Genomic DNA, 22,518 nt, shown 5'->3' with positions numbered 1-22,518 from the left:
TTAGATGAAGAGTGCAGGTACGCTCCTAACCATGATCCTTCCTTATCCCCAGCAGCACTACATGGTAATTAAAACTCCTGCTCCTACAAACTAAGACTATTTCATAAATGTTTGTCGAAACTTGCCAATTTATTATTTACCTAACCCAATAAATACCACAGAATATTTTTGAAATTTCCTATTATATCCTGCTTTAGGGCAAGTATATTGATTTTTCTCCAGGTTGTGAGTATAACACTATTTAAAGAGACAGATGCACTGAATTTAACATAAATATAGGGACTATCATAATCACAGTGTATTTCCTCAATGAATGAAAACAGAATTGAATGAATGTTTGACTAGTACCACAAAGACCCTCTTAACCTCCAGGCATTTCAGGAGACTGACCTGAGTGTTGAGTATGAAATCCTGCAGAAAAAGTAAGAACTGCTTGAAACTAACAACATAGAAAACAACTGAATTCTTGAATGTGTCTAAAAGTGAGTACCTCTGTGAGCTCGGGCAGTTTGCTTAACTCACTGGCCTTCAGGTTTATTGGCAGTTTAGTTACCCTCACTGGCCCTCAGTTTTGTCATCTGAAATATTAGATAATTTGAGGAAAACTAGAGTTGTTTCTCTTTTTTTTTTGAGACGGAGTTTTGCTCTTGTTGCCCAGGCTGGAGTGCAATGGCACTATCTCAGCTCACCACAACCTCTGCCTCCCGGGTTCAAGAGATTCTACTGCTTCAGCCTCCTAAGTAGCTGGGATTACAGGCATGCACCACCACCCCTGGCTAATTCTGTATTTTTAGTAGACACGGGGTTTCACCAGTTGGTCAGGCTGGTCTAGAACTCCCAACCTTGTGATCCACCCACCTTGGCCTCCCAAAGTGCTGGGATTAATGCTGTGAACCACTGTGCCTGGCCAAGTTATTGAGAGTATAAAGGGACTATAGGGATTTTCTAATGTCTCTTTAAAGAAAGCAGGAGTGCTAACTCTTAGTTTGTTTCCTTTTCCATTATACTCTGCTGAACTTTCATTACTTCCAAATCAAAAAGTTGATAATTCCAACTTTAAAAGTAGTTGTGGTGGCTCATGGCTGTAATTCCAGCACTTTGGAAGGCCGAGGCAGGTGGATCACGAGGTCAGGAGTTCAAGGCCAGCCTGGTCAATATGGTGAAACCCTGTCTCTACTAAAAATATAAAAATTAGCCTGGCATGGTGGTGTGCGCCTGTAATCCCAACTACTCAAGAGGCTGAGGCAGGAAAACCGCTTGAACCTGGGAGGCAGAGGTTGCAGTGAGCTGAGATTGCACCATTGCACTCCAGCCTGGGCGACAGAGCGAGACTCGGTCTTAAAAAAAAAAGTAGTAGTTTCAAAATTGTGAGACCGGGCACAGTGGCTCATACCTGTAATCCCAGCAGTTTGAGAGGCCAAGATGGGAGGATCCCCTAAGCCCAGGAGTTCGAGACCAGCCTGGGCAACATTGCAAAATCCCATCTTTCCAAAAAAAAAAAAAGGCCGGGCATGGTGGCTCACACCTGTAATCCCAGGAGTTTGGGAGGCCGAGGCGGGCAGATCACGAGGTCAGGAGATCGAGACCATCCTGGCCAACACGGTGAAACCCCATCTCTACTAAAAATACAAAAAATTAGCCTGGCGTGGTGGCAGGCGCCTGTAGTCCCAGCTACTCGGGAGGCTGAGGCAGGAGAATGGCATGAACCCAGGGGGAGGAGCTTGCCGTGAGCCGAGATCGCGCCACAGCACTCCAGTCTGGGGGACAAAGCGAGACTCCGTCAAAAAAACAAAGGCATGGTGGTGTGTGCTTGTAGTCCCAGTTATTCAGGAGGCTGAGGTAGGAGGATCACCTGAGCCCAGGAGGTCGAGGCTGCAGGGACCCACTGCACTCTAGCTTGGAAAACAGAATGAGACCCTGTCTCAAAAACAAAACAAAACAAAATCGTGGTGACTTTGGAAGCAGAATCACACAAGCCTGTCCACATTCCACATCCCAGGCCTACTGAGCCATCTCTAAGGGTCTTTAGATCAACATCCCAACAGTTGTGTTGATGGTTGCACAACTCTGTGAATATGCTAAAAACCACTGCATTGTATATTTGAAATAGGTGAACTGGATGGTAAGTGAATTATATCTCAATAAAGCTAGGTCAGAATTCTTCAGTGGAAGGTGATAATGTTACCAGAAAGGGGTCTCAATCCAGACCCCCAAGAGGGGGTTCTTGGACCTTGTGCAAGAAAGAATTTGGGGTAAGTCCATAGAGTGAAACCAAGTTTATTGGAAAGAAAAGGAATAAAAGAATGGCTACTCCATAGGCAGGGCAGTGGCATGGGCTGCTCCACTGAGTATATATGTATAGTTATTTCTTGATTATATGCTAAACAAGGGGTAGATTATTCATGAATTTTCCAGGAAAGGGGTGAGCAATTTCAGGAACTGAGGATTCCTCCCCCATTTTAGGCCATATAGAGAGTAACTTGCTGACATTGCCATGGCATCTGTAAACTGTCATGGCACTGGTAGGAGTGTCTTTAGCATGCTGATGCATTATAATTAGTGTATAATGAATGATGAGGACAACCAGAGGTCACTTTCTTTGCCATCTTGGTTTTGGTGGATTTTGGCCGGCTTCTTTACCACAACCTCTTATCAGCAGGGTCTTTGTGACCTGTAAATTGTGCCGACCTCCTATCTCATCCTGTGACTTAGAATTCCTAACCTCCTGGGAATGCAGCCCAGCAGGTCTCAGCCTCATTTTACCCAACCCCTATTCAAGATGGAGTCGCTTTGGTTCAAATGCCTCTGACAATAGAAACCAACCCAAGTCAACTCAAGTGAGAAAAGAAAGTTTTCACAGCCCATGTCACTGAAAAGTTCACACTAGATATCCAGGCATGACTGGACCTAGGTCTTAAGCATTAGCATTAAATCCCACACTGTCTCCACCTCTCAGCCCTCGTTCCTCTGCAATAGCTTCACTCTCAGGAAGGCTTTCTCCACAGGTGGCCCCTGGCAGTTCTCAGCTTAAATTCTTCCCCATTTATCAACTCTAGCAGAAGCATCTCATTCAGCAAAAGTCCTGGAACGAAGTGTCATGGATAGCTTGGGCCACATGACCACCCTATACTAATAAACGCTCACGTAGCACTATGTGCCAATTCTATTCTTGTAACATCCCATTGATGGGGTTCAGGACACACTACCCCAATATATGGCACTTTGGCATACTGCATATTTTAATCTGAAGGAATATGAGAAAACGCAGACACAGGAAGGTCTCTCTCACCTTTCCTTCACCCCTCCCTCCTGAAGCACATCATAAAATCTAGGACAGATTTTCTGAGCTTCCCTTGAAGAGGGTCACGAAACACTCATGTGAGAGATGCCTTCCCTATATTCAAATGGAAGGAGCATCCTTATCTCTGAAAGTGATGGGACACAGAGACGAATACAAACAGGCCTTGCTACGTTCCTCCAGGTCACTGCACTCACCTTACACCCTTTGCCCTATCATATTTCTCCACCACCATCCTCTTCATCAACCTACTATGAAAAACACTCAGGTTTCATTGCTTCTCTGTGGTTTCCTTTCTTTATGAAGGCTGCTGTGTCCGGTAAAACATATTAAATAAATCTGTGTGCTTCTCTCATATTAATTTGGCTTTTATTACAGGAGCCCTAGCCAATGCACCTAAGATGGATAGAAGAAAATATATTTTCCCCCTACAGCACTTTATAGATGAAAAACTTAAAACTTGAGGCACACAGAAGTTAAGTAACTTGCCCAGGTTCACACAGTAGTAAGCGTTGGAGCTGGGATTTGAAACTCAGGAAGTCTCTGCCTCTAGAGTCTGTGGTTTTATTGATCTTAAATGCTATGCTAGAGCCAAGGGAAAGAAATGTTCAGACTGGCCAGTGCTGGAGCAGATTCTATATTTACAACCTCACTCTCTCCTGACATCCTGGATTCTAGACCCTTGAGGGATGGATGTCTATCATATCAGATGTTAGTGAATTTTAGAAAGCAGGTTTGTGAGCACCTTCTGCTTCAGAGACTGGGGCTGTTTCTGCATCCTATTCATCATTGCCAATATCAGCCTGACTGTAGCCATTTGAAAAGAAACCTCAGAGTTCGTAATAAAGCAAGACTCAGGCTTCCTGGCTCCAGAATCAGGACCATGTCAAGATCCTGGCCTCTCTCAAATAAAATTTTTACCAGTACACAGCCTTGGGAAGAAACAGTAAAATAACTTGTGCTTCATCAGCAATAAGAAGTAAAACGAGACTGGCCGGGCGTGGTGGCTCACACCTGTAATCCCAGTACTTTGGGAGGCCGAGGTGGGCAGATCATGAGGTCAGGAGATCGAGACCATCTGGCTAACATGGTGAAACCCGTCTCTATTAAAAATACAAAAAATCAGCCGGGCATGGTGGCAGACGCCTGTAGTCCCAGCTACTCGGAAGGCTGAGGCAGGAGAATGGTGTGAACCTGGAAGGTGGAGCGTGCAGTGAGCCAAGATTGCACCACTGCACTCCAGCCTGAGTGACAGAGCGAGACTCTGTCTCAAAAAAAAAAAAAAAGTAAAACGAGACTTTAGAAATTACCAGAATAAGTGGTAACTAATAGACAAACTCATTATTATAGAATCCAAGGATTAGGCTTCAAGGAACATTATTTTCAAAAGCACAGACCCACATTTGGAGAATTAAAAGTTTTTCCATCTTTTTCTGATACAGGAAATAAATTTACGTGCATAAATGTTTCTTTTTTCTTTCTTTCTTTCTTTCTTTTTTTTTTTTTTTTGAGATGGAGTCTCACTTTGCCACCCAGGCTGGAGTACAATAGCACAGCTTCGGCTCACTGCTACCTCTGCCTCCTGGGTTCAAGCGATTCTTAAGCCTTATCCTCCTGAGTAGCTAGGACTGCAGGCACGTGCTACCATGGCCAGCTAATTTTTGTGTTTTTAGTAGAGACGAGATTTCACCACTTTGGCCAGGCTGGTCTTGAACTCCTGGCCTCAAACATTCTTCCTGCCTTGACTTCCCAAAGTGCTGGGATTACAGGTGTGAGCCACTGTGCCTGGCCTACACGGAAAAATATTTCTAAGGTGTCAGTTACTGACCCTGTTTTTGAGAATTGGTTCACAGGACCACTGGTATCAGAAATCACCTGGGATGTTCTTTATTAAGTCATAATCCCAGTTGGGCTTACGCCGGTGGTCCCAGCTACTCAAGAGGGACGGCCAGAGGGTCGCTTGAGCCCAGGAGTTCAAGGTTGCAGTCAGCTATGATCAGGCCACGGCACACCAGTCTGGGCAGCAGAGTAAGACCCTGTCTCTAAAAAGTAAATAAAATTAAATCATAATCATAAATAGACACAAGAATCTGTATTTGTTAAACACCCTAAGTGACTCTTCTGTCCACCAAAGTTTGAGAATCATCACCGTAAGTGGCTGGGGTAAAATAGGATAGAAGAAGTAAGACCATTGGGGTCTGTATTAGTTCATTCTTGCACTGCTATAAAGAAATACCTGAAACTGGGTAATTTATCAAGAAAAGAGGTTTAGTTGGCTGGCAGTTCTGCAGGCTGTACAGGAAGCATAGCGACATCTGCTTTTGGGGAAGCCTCAGGGAGCTTTCATTCCTGGCGAAAGGCAAAGCAGGAGCAGGCGTTGTACGTGGTAGGAGCAGGAGTGAGAGAGGGGGCGGTGCTCCACACTTTTAAACAACCAGCTCTAGTAATAACTCACTGTCTATCACGAGAACAGTACCAGGGGGATGCTGCTAAATCATTTACAAGAAACGGCCCCCATGATCCGATCACTTCCCACCAGGCCCCTCTTGCAACACCAGGGATGGCATGAGATTTGGGCAGGGAGACAAATCCACACCATATCAGGGTCTTAAAATGAACCAAAGGTAATGGCCGTAGGAAGGAATTTCTACTAAGTAGGGAAAGGGGGCAGCTTATTTTTCTCAAAGGCTACCATATTTTGAACAGCTTTAATTGTTAGGTGGTACCCGTAATGTTTATATCTTTTTTTTTTTTTTTTTTTTTAAGACAGGGTCTCACTCTGTCACCCAGGTTGGAGTGCTGTGGTGCAGACATGGCTCACTGCAGCCTTGACATCCGGGGTTCAAGGCATCCTCCCACTTCAGCCTCTCAAGTAGCTGGGACCACAGGCATGTGCCACCACACCCCGCTGTTTATATTTTGTAGAGACAGAGTCTCACCATGTTGTGTAGGCTATATGTATTAGTCTGTTTTCACGCTGCTGATAAAGACATACCTGAGACTGGGCAATTTAGAAAAGAAAGAGGTTTAATTGGACTTACAGTTCTGCATGGCTGGGGAGTCCTCACAATCATAGCAGAAGGCAAGGAGAAACAAGTCACATCTTACATGGATAGCGGCAGGAGGAAAGAGCTTGTGCAGGAAAACTCCCCCTGTAATAACCATCAAATCTTGTGAGATTTACTATCACAAGCACAGCGTGGGAAAGACCTGCCCCCATGATTCAATTACCTCCCACAAGTCCCTGCCACTACACACAGGAATTCAAGTTGAGATTTGGGTAGGGACACAGCCAAACCCTATCACTATATATTTCCCTTCCTTCCTTCCTTCCTTCCTTCCTTCCCTCCCTCCCTTCCTTCCTTCCTTCCTTCCTTCCTTCCTTCCCTCCCTCCCTCCCTCCCTCCCTCCCTCCTTTCCTTTTTTTTTTTTCCTTTTTTTTTCGGAGTTTCGCTCTTGTTGCCCAGGCTGGAGTGCAGTGGCACAATCTCAGCTCACTGCAACCTCTGCCTCTCGGTTTCAAGTGATTCTTCTGTCTCAGCCTCCCAAGTAGCTGGGAATACAGGCGCCTGTGATGTAAGCTGATTTTTGTATTTTTAGTAGAGACGGGGTTCACCATGTTGGTCAGGCTGATCTCGAACTCCTGACCTCAGGCAATCCACCCACCTCGGCCTCCCAAAGTGCTGGGATTATAGGCATGAACCACCGTGCCTGGCATATCTTCTCATTCTTTGTGTTCAGAATTGTTGATCTCTATATTCATTGCTAGCTCTGTAGAGCATAAAAGAGCACTAACCAGTGAATTTTATTTAAGAATTTTTCAGGTGGAAAATGTACTCTCATGAGCTATAAACTAACCAACAACAATAATTAGCATTAGTGAGAAAAGCAATTGTTAAATAATAAGAGCTAACCATTTTTGAGTAGACTATAGTAAGCACTTTACATGCATTATCTCACTCTGTCCTCGTCACCTTATGAATGAATGGATGGTGATATTATCTCTATTTAATCAGACGAGGACACTGAAGTACAGACGTTAACTATTGTGTCGTAGATCACAAATATTGGGGCAAAGTTGGACTCATTCAGACTGAGTCTGTTTAACATTAGAGCCCATTTGCTTTTAACCTTTGAGCCATGCTCTCTTGTCCTCTCAACAAGAATTTATTATTCTCCGGGAGACTGAAAACAGAGTCTGAAGAATCATTGACTGCAACAAGTGAGCATTTATTATATAGTGGAAAAGAAAGCTACCCTGCCCCTGGCTCCGGGACTCACCGTTCTAAGAGATCTAGCTGATGTGCACAGAGGCAGGCTTTTACGTCTCAGATACCTGTTACCCAAATTAGGACAAAATGGTGCCCATATCCTGTGGGGCCCCTCAGTGCTTCCAGAGCGTTCCAAGGGTCAGATTTCTCCTGCTTCCTGGGTCTTGGATCCTTGACTTTGTGAGGCCATTTTAGTTGCTGCTCTTGACCCATCCTAAAGGTCAGAGCTGGGTTAAAGATAGGATAGTTAGCCTGCCTGGAAGAATCAGCCGTAGCAACCTCTCTAAGTGCACTTTTGCTCCAATTCCAGCGACCACTCTAGGCCAAGCCATGAGTTCATGTAATGGGATATCTGAAGATATATGACCTCAGAAATTCACAGAGCAGATGGGACCCTTGCACAAATCATTACAGTATAAGGCAACGTGTAGTAAAATGTGGGAGCTCTGGTGTCCAACTGCCTGACCCAAGTCCAGTGTCGCCACTGCCCTTTTAGAGATAGCACTTAACCTTTCTCAATCACGACTTTCTCAGCTGTAACAAGGAATAGTAGTAATAGCACATGCACATGGAGCGTATCATGAGGATTCAATGAAATAAAATGTGTCAAGTGCTGCTTAGGATTCCCGTCCCTTAGTGTATGTTCAATAAGTAGCTCTTATTATTGGCTCTTATTATTGCTGTAAACAAAATATTATTTGTGGCAAGCAGGAGATACTTCTTTGAGATCTTCTTTGAGGAGGAGCATTTGATCTGGGCCCAGATGGGAGGAATTTCTGTGAGAGAGGAGGGATTATTCTATGCAGCAGCGGAACCATAACCTGCAAAAACACACAGGGAGAGGCAAGGCACGTGCAGGGCGTGGTGAGTGAGGCAGAATGGCTGTAGGGCAGAGGGTGCAGGAGTGGAGGAGGGAAGGAGGGAAAGACTGGTCAGAGGGTGTTTGTGGAAGGTCTCAGAGAATGGTGAGCATCATGTTAATCTCCTAGTCCATGCCTCAGGTTTGAGAACTGAATATCCACTAAATTAAGAATTGCATTTTTTTTAAATTTTTTTTATTTTTATTTTTTTTTACATTTATAATACTTACGATCCTAGCCAGGGTTGACTTGGAGGCAAGAATAATTCCTCGGCAGTTTTAGGAGGCTACATGAATTACGCATTTCTGGTTACGTGGACTCTCAACTTTTTGTAAACCATGAGTGTATTACCAAAGGTGTATGGTCCCTTGTGCAGCCACCCCCACAGCCCCCATCCCACCCCATCCAACCCCTGCCGTGCTGGCCGGCTACAACCTAGCTACAACCACAAGAGCCAAAGCAGCCCAGAAGACAGTGCTGATCAGGGTGTCCCTGTCATTGGACAGCCCTAGACTCCAGGCCTGGGGTGGGGGCGGGAGGGAGGGTAAGAAGAGGAAGGAAAGCCAATCTCTTTTTGCAGAGAGAGAAGAGGGTGCCCAGAAGAATTGTGCTGAGCTGGTGATTTTAGCTATTACCTGCTTGGATGTAGGATTGATTCACTCCTACTTCGAGGTTCTCAGAGTCCAGAATGTTCCATAACTGAAACGCTTGATGCGTTTGGTCTCTGTGGCACTTCATTCACTACCCCCAACCCCATTTTAGTATTTGTAATAGCGATCCATGAAGGGCAGGACTTGGATGTTTTAAAACTAAAAGAGGATAAAAAGTAAAGTCCTAATAATGGTTCTCTTCTGTCTTTGTCCCTCTAATTAGAGAAGGCCATATCCATGTCTCCATAGGAAATGGACGGTTAGGGAGTTGGTACCGTGCTGGAGTTGTGTGTAATCTTGCCCTGCCTGAGGGAGGCCTGATGTTGGAAGTATATAAGGGAATCTGAAAGCTTGGCTGCTCTAATAATTAGACTGGCTGTACTGGTTTTTCTTTGCTTATTAAATCACAGGCCAGCAACACCTCTGTGGCAGGACTTGTATACCGAATTCGTACACTGTGAGATCCAGAGCAAACTGAAAGTATGTCACACTGAGCATTTTCACAGACCAGTCATGGCCACAAGTTTAGGCCTGGCTTAACCTGATTCACTGGAAATCAACTTCAACAGCACCAGCTGTAATGAAAAGTAAATATGCAGGTGTTTGTTGTTATATATTTGGCATTGTTAAGCTATCACTGAATTTTTTTAAACTCTTGAATCAGTTGGTGAATGTACGTGTATCCAAACAGCTTGCTTCCAGACTGTGTACAATATCTTCTTTTTTTTTTGAGACAGAGTCTCCCCTGTTGCCCAGGCTGGAGTGCAGTGCTGCCATCATGGCCCACTGCAGCCTCAACCTCCCAGGCTCAGGTGATCCTCCCACCTCAGCCTCCCGAGCAGCTGGGACTACAGGCACACACCACCAAGCCTGGCTAGTTTTTGTATATTTTGTAGAGATGGGGTTTCACCATGTTGCCTAGGCTGGTATTGAACTCCTGGGGTTGGGCGATCTGCCTCGGCCCCCTAAAGTGCTGGGATTACAGGTGTGAGCCATTGTACCTAGCCCATAAGTATCTTTTAATGCTTACCTTCAATTATGATATTGAAGATATTGGAAATACCTTGCATTTGTATAAAGCATTTTTACTGGTTGTTTCAGTTATTTGAAATCACGCATCCTCTGTCAATCTTCTGGCTGATTCAATTGTTTGATTCTGCCCAGAACCAAGTGCGGTATAATAAATATTAGCCCCTTGATCCACAGAGGATGCTGACCCTGAGTTGAGTGACTTATGCAGGATGATAAAGCTAGATAGTGGCTGGCCAGAAGGAGCAGCCCACTAGGTCATCTGCTTGTGGGTTCAGTGTTGGGGTTTCTCCACCACATTGTGACAGAATAGTCTGGCTTGACTGGTTTTTCTAAAGCACTGATTTTTCAGCTTCCCAAGAAAACCAGAGTAGATCGTCTTTTTGTTTGTTTTGTTGACCCAGTTATACACCTTCTCTTCTATAGATTTTCCCATCTTCTAAGATGTGAGAAGCACATTTTATGCATAGCCAATGATTTTTAAAACCAAACTCATAAGCAAAATCTGAATTTCTTTGGAGCAGGAAGCAGAGAAAACAAATACCTTTTCTGTGCTGATTGCTCACATAGACATGCTAACGCACACTCTGCAAAGGGGTTGGGTTTTAGAAATTTAAATTACTTTGTTGTCACCTAAAATAAAACCCTCCCTAGACACTCCCCCAGCACTCTCTTTTTTATTTTTTATTTTTGAGACAAGCTTTCACCATGTGGGCCAGGCTGGTCTGGAACTCCTGGCCTCAAGTAACCCACCCACCTCAGCCTCCTAAAGTTCTGGGATTACAGACGTGAGCCACCGTGCCCAGCCTCCTCTGCCCTCCCTTCACCTATAGCCTTATCTTCCTCCTTGTCTGCTTCGCAGGCCAACCCTGGAGAGAGTTGGCTAACTTCCTGTCCTCATTTTCTCATCTCCCTCTTGTTTCTCACTCTTCTTCTGGCTGGACACTGGCCAGGTTTTTGTTAAGGTCACCAGTGGTCTCCACGTGACTCAGTTCAGTGGACTTGAGTTTTTCAGACTCAATTTATTTCCTCTCTTAGGGGATTTAGTACACACTATGACCTTGGGGAAGTTACTTCTCTAAATTATTTGCAAAATGGGCACAGCACCTTCCTCCTCGGATTGCAGCGGATTGCAGCGAGGTCTAAATGACATAGTTTGTGGGAAGTGGTGAGCATAGTGTCTGCTACAGTGAGAGGTACATGGTAACGCCTAGTTCCTGTGACACTGTATTTTCCCTATGCCTTTGGCCCCTTCTACTCCTCTGTGCTATCATGAAAAGAAATGAAATGTGTCTGCAGCAAGAGGACTCTGGATGTGAAGTGTTAAAGGAGGGACAGTCCTAAGAGAAATCTTAAGCAACTGAGTGGTGGTGCCATTTGCTGAAAGGTGGGATCCTAGAGGAGCCAGAGGGGCATGGAGGAGGGTGGGCACATTTGGACATAGTGAACCACCCATGTGTAGATGAACTGGATGTATGGGTGAGTAAGGCTGGAGGTCAGAAGAGACATAGGAGCAAGAGGCTCCATGCCCGGGCTGGTGGCTCATGCCTGTAATCGCAGCACTTTGGGAGGCTGAGGTGGGCAGATCACCTGAGGTCAGGAGTTCAAGACCAGTCTGGCCAACATAGTGAAACCTTGTCTCTACTAAAAATACAAAACTTAGCCAGGTGTGATGGCACACGCCTGTAGTCCCAACTACTTGGGAGGTTGAGGTAGGAGAATCAGTCGCTTGAACCTGGGAGGCAGAGGTTGCAGTGAGGCAAGATTACTCTGCTGCCCTCCAGCCTGGGCAACAGAGTGGGATTCCATCGAAAATAAGAAAGAAAGAGAGAGAGGGAGGGAGGAAGGAAGGGACGGAGGGAGGAAGGGAGGAAGGGAGGGAGGGAAGGCAGGCCAGCCATGGTCTGGGAGAGAGAGCAAGATGAGAAGGGAAGGGTCTGGGACAGATGCAGAAAAACGCTGGACTGTTTCAATAGCCTCCTGATCGGCCTCCCAGCTTCCACCCTGGCCCCCCATAAAAAGTCCTTACTCTGCCAGAAAATGCCACAGGATCTGCCCTGCTGTTCTCCTAACCCCAGGCTGCTTCTGTGACCTCATCTCCACCCTCCCCGCTCTCCTGCTGGGCTCGCTCTGCTCCACCTATGCTGGCTTTCTTGCTGCAGTTCCTCAAATAGATCAAGTACTCCCCTTCCTCAGAGCTTTTGCACTTGCTGGTCCTTTTGCCTAGAATGGTGTTTTTCTAGATATTCTACATGTATCACCCCCTCACTTCCTTCAGTTTTCTAGTAAGATATCCCAGCGTATCCATGAGAACTTCCCAGAACATATTATTCAAAAGTGCAACACTCATCTATCCCCTTTTCTCTGCTTTCTAAAACTTACTAGCATCTGATATGATCTATATCCACCTGACATATTTTGTTACATTATAAAATATAGAATTCTATGCTATATGTTTCTATATGTGACACATACAATTATAATTATAAATCTATATACTAATATACCATGATATCTATTATACCATCTCTATTTATTATAATCTGCTATATTATACAGTAATTTTTAAAATTTCCCACCTCCTAATATAACTCCGTGAAGCCAGCAACCTAATTGTGTTCACTGCTATATCCTTGGAGCCAAGAAACTTTCCTGGCATGAAATATATACTTGCTAATATTTGTGGAATTAAGAAATTCCAAGATTTCATGATAGCAAAAAAAAAAAAAAAAAAAATCACCTTTTATCCCCCGCAGGGTTGCCATTTGAAGCTGCAAGTACATTATGTGGAGCTGGTTGCTGTGGTGCCAATATGTTTTACATTTTGTAGAGTAATGTCCATGAAATGAAGGATGGGTTTCCAATTTCCATTAGCGTAGGATGCACTCGAGTCCTGCCAAAAGTTTCTTCCCTTTTGAAACGCCTTATCTCAAGCTTAAAGACTTCAACTTCCTTTTTTAAGACACAGCTCACTTTCTCAGGAAATGTGTGTTTCTACTAGGATACAAATGGGGTTTATGATGCTGAGGGAAGTCCATTTGATTTGCTGAATATACCCTTGGCAATTGAGAGAAGGTTATCTGAAATTAAAAAATATAATAATCCAGTTTGCCAGTATGCCACTCGGGATTACAGAACAGCACCAAGGTTATTGTGCTTGGAACATGTTTGTTTTTCTCTTTTTAAAAATACTGCCTAATTATGGACACGAAGATATAAAAACAAAAGAAGCTCATTCTCTTCCCCATTTCCAGTCTACTGAGGATGACCCCAAGGCAGACTTAGATTTTCTCAGTGATTCAGAAGAAAATTGAGTAGTGTTAAGGAAAAACAGCCTTAACCTGAGACTCCAAAATTGTGCTTTAAGTGTGAGCAGAGGGACACAAAAAGCCTGCTGATGAATGTCACCTGCTGTCTTTTGCAAACCAATGTATGCCACGGGACTCCTATGAATAGTAAATAGTACATGGCCTTTGAGCTGTTTTTATGTCAGTGGTAATAGGTCACACTCTTACCTAATTGCTCGTGCAGTTCAGAATTACCATATGGGGGTTAAGGATGCCCTTTGTATCCACTGCATTTTGGGTCAATAGGTGTGAAGCATAGGCCTCATCAGCCCTGTGGTCCACCTGTGTTTGGCAGCGAGTTTAGCTGTGGAGGAGTAATTAATTACCAAACTATATCAAATAACTATAATTTTTTTCTCTCTGCTAAGTAAAAGTATTTCTAATGAACAGCTTCATGGAAATTGAACACCAAGTGCACAAGGTCCTAAGAAGCTTTTACATCTAAATATGCTTGATATGTTTCAAACGTGCATTCTATACATCCTTGTATGTATTTCTTCCATTACCCGGGAAATGTTAGATAATAAAAAGGATTGGTTTAGGGTGTCAGGTGGTCTTGAGTTTGAATCACTTACTAGCTGGCTGATTCTTGTACCTTTTCATGTCTCTCACCGTGAACACTGGGAATGGACATGTGAGATACGCTCTGAATTTCCTATTCGGGTAAGACATGCTAAAGAGGACTGCCCTACGTTTTCATTTAAATAATTGCATTCAAAATAGAAAGGCTCAAAGGATGAGGGAATTTTTTCCATTAATGATTAATTAAGGTCAAACAGCCAGGCTTTCACCTGATTTACACTTAAGTGTGTATTAATTCATACTTTCTTAAGTGAATGTCAGTTATGCTGCTAAAACAGAAACCAATAACAATTCAGAGATTGAATAGTAGGAAATAAACCTAGGGTTTGGAGAGGCTGTTGAATCTCACTTTGTGTAATGCCATTATAAATATCGGTTTTAAACTCAATCATGTACTTGGTTCTGTTTAGGGAACAGTGTAGGGAAATGGAAGAGGGTTGGTGTGGGGTATCAGACAGACTTGGGTTTAAATTGCTTACTGCGAATGACCGTAGGCCAGTATCCTAACCTCTCTCTGTCTCAGCCTTGCTATCTTGAGTTTGTGACAAGGATGCTTGCTGCAAGGTGTGTGTTTGTGAAGCCACAAAGATGAGGACCTGGCCACCCAGCAGGTGCCCACACTAACTTCAGAGTCTTTCTCCCTCTTCTTCTGCCTCTTCCTCCAGCTCTGCTACCAAGGAGCAAGCCATTTTACATATCCGTGCCTCAAGTTTCCTCATCTGAAAAAGAAGCCTGGACCACACACCTTGTCCTGAAAAGTTCTACAATCTAGGTTTTAAAAGTATAAACGCTTTAAAAAAAAAAAAGGTTCCTACTTAAAAATTGATACCATACTTGGATGTGTGTAAATGAAAATATCTACAGACCATGAACCATGTCTGTTATTTATACTAAAGAAAAATTCTTCTGAGAGCAAGTTAATTGGAAAATCCAGAAACCATTAACAATTTCTTGCACTCCCCTTAAAAGAGCAATGAAATTCCATATCCTGAAGTCTTGAAATGAGTAAATGGAAGGATGTAAATATTTATTGGAGTGAGAGTGGAGCAGAGAGAAGCTCGGCTTTGTCTACTGGTGGGTGGTGACACATCTACGGATCATTGTTTGCACTAAGCATTTAATAATCCCATCTGTTGAAAATGTATAATTGGAGGTACTTTGAAATTGCTATAAGCTACCTAGAAATTGGCAAGAAAGTAATGCTGGAAAGATTCCAAACTCTGCAGCCGACCAAGAAATCCAATATAAATCAATATGTAATTATAAAACCACATCTTTGGCCACAGCTCTTTAAATATATTTATTTAGGCATGATACAGACTTTTAACACCAGAATCTGGAATTCGAGAGTCCTTTGCAAGCCTCAGGTTTGAATCTTTGGGGATACTGTTTATTTGACCTGCAAAACCCGCAGACAAAGGCAGAACTTGCTCCTGCCTCCAGCTGCTGTGGTACTGTCTCCACTGATAACTCCACGTTCTCCCTTGTCTCCCAAGTCCTTTAAAGTTGATTATATCTCATTTCAAAACTGAATCAGTTGGTCTTATTAAATACTTTATACTTCTTTTTCCTTCCTGGTACCTCTTTTTCATACCAAAAATTCACTTGGTCAGGCCTGCCCTGGCTTCTCATTCAGAGAAGCATCTTTGCAGTACATTCCCACCTCTCAGGAGTGTGTGTGTATTTTTCACACTGAACTTCTTTCTTTAACAATCTCCATTCACTGGCTTCCTTTGTAACCCCCCCCCCATCTCCTCTGTTCCTCACCCCACACTCTCCCTTTCTATTCATATATCACAGGCTGTGCACATATACTTTATGCAGAGAAATGGCATATTGAGAATTGTAGCTGTTCTTAAGGAAAGAAGACTGCATACTAGGAAGAGCCGTTAAAGACATTTTATGGGTCATTACCTCTTTAGTTATCTCTTTGGATGAAAATTTTTATGTAACTCTATCTCTATGTAAAATTAAAGTAGGGATTTAAGAAAGTACCTAATCAAAATGGGCAGATTTCAACAAAGGAAATCGGGGCTTTATTTTCCCAGGAATGTGGAGTTTTTTGTAGGTTTCAAGATCCCTACTCTGTCATTCCCCAGCTGCTATTCTCCTTTATCTCTGGGCACAGCTGCTTCCAGACATTTGCCAAGTTCATCATCACATGAGTGGTGTCAGGGACTGAGCTGTGTCCCTGTAACGTTGGTATGTTGCTGCCCTAGACCCTAGTACCTCAGAAGGTGACTGCATTTGGAGACAGGACCCATAAAGAGGTAATGAAGTTAGAGTGACATCATTAGGCTGGGATCTGGTCTATCTGATGTCCCTATTAGGAGGAGGAAACCAGCCAGGCATGGTGGCTCATGCCTCTGTAATCCACCTGGGCGGATCACCTGAGGTCAGGAGTTCCAGACCACCTGGGAAACATGGTGAAACCCCATCTCTACTAAAAATACAAAAATTAACCAGGTGTAGTGGCATGAGCCTGTAATCCCAGCTACTCAGGAGGCCGAGACACGAGAATTGCTTGAACCTGGGAGGCGGAGGTTGCAGTGAGCCTAGATTGTGCCACTGCACTCCAGCCTGGGTCACAAAGTGAGACTCCTTCTCAAAAAAAAGGGAAAAAAGAAGAAGAAGTGGAAACCTGGACACACTGAGAGACACCAGGGATTATCATGTGAGGACACAGCAAGAAGGCAGCTGTCTGCAAACCAAAGAGAGAGGCCTCAGAGAAACCAGTCCCGCTGGCACCTTGGTCTTAGACTTCTAGCCTCTGGAACTGTGAGAAAATAAACTTCTGTTGTTTAAGCCCCCGAGTCTGTGGTATTTTGTTACGGCAGCCTGAGCAAAGTAATACAAATAGTTATAGCAATATCACATTCCTATTATGAGATCGCCGCAGGATCAAACAGGAGAATCCAAGAAGGAGACCTAGAAAAAACGGGTGAAACGACTTTCAAGAAGAAAATAAACTCTCCAGAGAGATGATCTAGCACATGTGTGATACATGTTCTAGGTGTGTAACATCTTTGGAACACTTTTTTCCCCATCAAAGCCCAGTTTTGGAATTTTGACCTCCTTTGAAGTCAGGGAAAAATTTGGACCACAGGCTCAGGCATACAGAAGTGTAAGCAAACCATGTAGCATTCGGAGAGCTGTGTCTACGCTGATGTTGAATGCTAGGAATGTCTGATGCACGGGGTTACGCTGAGAATTAACCTGCTTTGATCCGGGTGAATTAAGATAAAACCACGCTGCGCTCAGTTAACAGCCCAGATGGAGATGAGTGGAGAGGTGCTGTTAACAGCACCGGAGCAGGCATTGTTTAGCTGGATTTTGGTTTCAGCTGTATAGAGTTAGCTTCAAAGAAGTCTTTGGAAGTACTTTGCACAGTCGTGGAGTCTCTCTGTATATTTGATGGCCTCCAGCTCCATTCTAAAACTGTGACCTTTATAAAGCCGTAAGAGACTTCTGCTTGATTCAGTACTTTAAAGAAGGAAAAAAATGTGTTTTCGTACCCTGTGGTGTAGGCCTCTTCAAGATAGGGTCTTAAAAATCATTTGTTCCTTTTATTGCTCTTAATTTATTCCTATTTATTTCTATTCATCAGGTAGGAGCAGTGGATATCAATGTAGAATTTATGTATTATACAGTCCATTTAGAATTCCCAATGAATTATCAATAATAGAAAATGTGGGCTGGGCACAGTGGCTCACACCTGTAATCCCAGCACTTTGGGAGGCTGAGGTGGGCAGATCGGTTGAGATCAGGAGTTCTAGACCAGCTTGGGCAACATGGTGAAACCCCTGTCTCTACAAAAAATACAAGAATTAGCTGGGGGTGGCAGTGTGCACCTGTAATACAAAAATTAGCTGGGCGTGGTGGTGGGCACCTGTAATCCCAGCTACTCGGGAGGCTGAGGCAGGAGAATCCCTTGAACCCCGGAGGTAGAGGTTGCAATGGGCAGAGATCACTCTACTGCCCTCCAGCCTAGGCAACAGAGCGAGACCCTGTCTCAAAAAAAGCAAAACAAATAAAACAGCAACAACAACAAAACCAAGAATGTTCCGAGATGAAACAATTGCACCTGCGTTTTAAATTTTGGTTTGGTATTCAGGGATCTACTGCAGTTTCACTCTTTTCCATATGAACTACCAATTATTTCCTTTCCACATTGATTTCTGAGGCCACCTCCATCCTCAATGAAAGATTGTGCTTTCATATATGCATGAGCCTGTTTCTGGGCTCTCTCTTCTTGTGTCTCTATGCCAATTCCTAATCACCTGAACCATTGGCGATAAAATGTCTGGCTACCTGGTAGGGAGAACTCACTCTGTCTGCCCCTACTCACCATATTTTTCTCCCAAGTTGCCTTTTTTCATCCATTGAATTTTATTTTTTACTTTGTCTGTTTATTATTTTTGAGACAAGGGTACTCAGTTTGTCACCCAGGCTGGAGTGTAGTGGCCTGATCTTGGCTCACTGCAACCTCTCTCCCGGGTTCAAGCCATCCTCCCACATCAGCCTCCCCAGTAGCTGGGACTACAGGCGTGCAGTGCCACCATGCCCACATGCCCAGCTTTTTTTTTTCTCTCTTTTTCATAGAGATGGATTTTGCCACGTTGCCAAGGATGGGTCTGTAACTCCTGGTCTCAAGCAATCCATTCATCTTGGCCTCCCAAAGGGCTGAGATTACAGGCATGAGTCACCACGCCTGGACCCTCTTACACTGACTTTTTTTTTTTTTTTTTAAATGAGGCAAGGTCTTGCTCTGTTGCCCAGGCTAGAGTGCAGTGGCATGATCTTGGCTCACTGAAAAGTAACTGGGACTACAGGCATGCTCCACCACGCCCAGTTAATTTTTTTGTATTTTTGGTGGAGACAGGGTTTCACCATGTTGGCCAGACTGGTCTCCAACTCCTGGCCTCAAGTGATCCACCTGCCTTGGCCTTCCAAAATACTGGGATTACAGGTGTGAGCCACTGTGCCTGGCCTCTTCCATCAAATTTTAAAATAAGCTTGTCAAGTTTTAGGAAAAATCCTTTTTTACTGGGTTCTGTTTCATTTATTGATTGACTTAGGGAAAATTGACATTTGTTTGGTACTTCATCTTTTCCTCCATGAGTATGACCTTAATATTAGTTTTAGGCTTGCTTTTGTAGAAAAATGAATGTTTAAAAAATATTAGTATACACTATATTTAAATCCTCAAACATTTATGGAAGGATTTCCAACATAACAACCGTGCTGGAGACTGATGGATTTTTAGAATGAGCAAGTGAGTCCTCTATTTCAAAAAGATTACAGTCTACTAAAGGGAGGCGTGGTAGACATACGTACAATTTACTTCACATAAATTAGACTGTGATAAGTATGATGCCAAAGCTATACATAAGATGCTACCAGGGAAGGAGGATTAATTTAGACCTGAGAGATCCCTTGGGATCCCTCTCAGAGCCATGTGTAGTACTAGTATTTGTATGTTTAGCTCATGTTTGGCTCATTTGATATAATGAGATGTAAAGAATAGTTGTCAGTCTCTGTTTTCACATTTTGATAATTAAACGTGGGCTTTGTGATTCACATTGACATGTAGTCAGTATAGAATATTTATGAGATACTTTACATTCATTTGTTTATACTATCTTTAAGGTGTAAATTAATTAAGTAAGATTTAAAACTCAGTTCCTCAGTCACAGTAGGTGCATTTCAAGTGCTCGGTACGCTCATGTGATCAGCATCTACTGTACTCAGTGTGCAGATTCTGACAATCATTTATTGTACACTTAATCTTGATATCTAAATGAGGGAAAATATTTAAAGCATAGTAGTTTAAATAGGTTCTGGGCTAGGGTTTTATGAATAATCTATATTCTAATCATCTGTCTTCTAATTGGTTATATGTAAAACATTCTGACATTTTTAGATTGTGGAAAGTATGATTGCATTTGTAAAAGGATTAGAGGGAAACAATGGACAATGGGAAAAGCCCCATTTCAGTAGAGCCTTATCTAGAGAATGGTTTTACAATCACGAGTGTCAAGAAGCACCAATGAAATTTATGGATTTTCTGTCTCTTTCATTGAAGCAGAAATTCAAAATAGATTGGTCAGCATCTTCTTGGATCTTTTCTTTGTTTTTTCCACTACCTCAGTTGCTTTTAGCAGTTGAAGAGGAATCTTGTTATTGTTGTAAACTCCAAATTACCAAATCCTGCTAATGTTCTGAAAAACCTACATGTTGTATTCTTGATTTCCCGATAACTTCTTTTTTTTTTTTTTTTCTTTTTGAGACGGGGTCTTGTTCTGTCGCCTAGGCTGGAGTGTAGTGGCGCCATCTCAGCTTACTGCAGCTTTGACCTCCGGGGCTCAAGCCATCCTCCCAACCCAGCCTCTTGAGTAGCTGGGACTACAGGCGCGAGCCACCATGTCCGGCTGATTTTTTGTATTTTTTTGTAGAGATGGGGTTTCGCCATGTTGCTCATGCTGGTTTTGAACTCCTGGGCTGAAGCAATCCGCCTGCCTTGGTCAAAGTGATCCACCTGCCTTGGCCTCCCAGAGAGCTAGGATTACAGGTGTGAGCCACTATACCTGGCCCCTGATAACTTCTACTGATTCCTTTGTATGTGTGTGTACATGCATGTTAGTGGGTGTACTTGCTTGCTGGGTACCTTATACTCCATGGTATTATATTAGATACTTTAAATCTTGTGCCTTGTATAGCATTCTTCTCCTTTTGTGAAAGACATTCCTTGTAATGGAAGGAAAATCAACGGAATGTCAGAAATATTAACTGGGAGTGCATCAGCCACAGCTGATGTAGGAAGAAGCAGTGAGAAATAATAGAACTAGAGAATACCTTTCAAAACTGTCAGCTAGGACAGTGAGGACTTCTCAATACTTGCAGGAAATTGAACCTTTACTTCCAAAGTGATAGGAGAATTGACTTCTAATTTTGTGAAACTTGAAATGCAAAACTGAAAATCTAGAAGTGCTTAGAAATGATGGAAAAGATTTACAAGGAAGCCTTCAGATAAGGATAAAGTCATGATGATATAATTTTGAATTTCAAAAGTTTCGTTTTCTTTCTTTGTGGGAAGAATAGGAAACAAGAGGCTTAGAATGTAGAAATCATCTTCATGGAAACATTAGCAATAGTGGATGTGTGTTAAAGTGTTTGGGAGAAGCAGGGAAAGGCTGGACAGGGAGTGGGGACAAGTCAGGTTCATTTGTGTTAAATGTTTTGAGAGGGAACCTGCAACAGTGGACTCTGCAGATGCACTGAGATTCTTCCCTGTTTATATTCTCAGCAGTGCCAGCCTTGACTTTTAGTCAAGAGATAGTTATCTTTTAATGGGTATAATTTTTAGAATTCCATCTGCAATTCCATTCTACAGTTGCAATTCTACAATTGCAAATTCCATTCTACAATTGAGGAAACTGAGGCTTATAAAGATTAAAGAGCTCATCCAAGGATATGCACCTAGTAAATAAGCTTAGACCTGAAATTTGGACAAAATTTTGCCATTTATTAGCTGAGTACCTTTGGTCAAATCACTTGATCTATTCAGATGTCCTGGTTGCTACTCCGGATATTGGGAAAATCATAGCACCTACCATCATAGAGATGGGAGGGCAGGAGTTTGGCAGTAACTCAGTTGATATATAGAGAGTGCCTGGTGCAGAAGATGTAGGAAAAATAAATAACTATTACCATTTACTGGCTCTGTGCAAAGTCCTTAGAGATGCTATAGGAAGACACAGAAGAAATGGAGAAAGATGTTTCTCCTACTCTTCAGTAGCAAAATATTTTGGACTTCTGTTGACCAATTTGCCCTGAATATTTTCCGGGGATGGGGTGGGACAGAAGATATCAACATTTGCGATACTTTGCATGGAGCATTTTGTTAGGCTCTGTAGCACTCAGTATATTAGGTTTGATACATATAACAGAAAAACCCTAATTTGCAAAATGAGTTAAGATAACAGGCTCCCAGTTAGCATTTTCACATGGAACATTTGATTTTTGGCAACAAATGACTGACCTTACTTGGGAAATAACTGTACAACAATTTCTTTATCCATTCTGCTGTGGATGACAATTGGGTTGTTTCTAGATAGGGACTGTTACCACTGTGAACGTTCTTGTATGTGTGTGCTGGTTGATGTGTGGCCTCCGGGATATATATACATATATATACTGAGGATTGGAGTGGCTGGGCATGAGGGTTCCTGCTACTCCAGATCATTACCAGCACTAAGTATCATAATACTTTTCAATTTTTGTTAATCTGGTAGAGTTATACTGAATTTTTATTATTATAATTTTTATCATATCATTACAGAAACATTTCTTCATATGATTACATATTCTTCCTAAGTATAATTTTCAGTAGCTGCACTGCATTTTTTGTATGAATATCATTTATATGATCAGTCCATGATTTTTCACAAACAACAAATAATCCTTTGAATTGTTTTCATT

General features: G+C 42.9%; 1 protein-coding gene across 2 annotated transcripts in view; it reads left to right on the top strand.

Moving 5' to 3' along the window:
- TMCC3 (transmembrane and coiled-coil domain family 3) overlaps nt 1-22,518 on the top strand; it is a 309,980-nt gene that overhangs the window by 188,410 nt on the left and 99,052 nt on the right. The gene's annotated exons all lie outside the window — the stretch shown is intronic.

This window comes from Chlorocebus sabaeus, chromosome 11 (genome assembly GCF_047675955.1).
Source record: "Chlorocebus sabaeus isolate Y175 chromosome 11, mChlSab1.0.hap1, whole genome shotgun sequence".
Classification (NCBI taxonomy): domain Eukaryota; kingdom Metazoa; phylum Chordata; class Mammalia; order Primates; family Cercopithecidae; genus Chlorocebus; species Chlorocebus sabaeus.
This window is presented reverse-complemented; position numbering and strand designations above follow the sequence as displayed.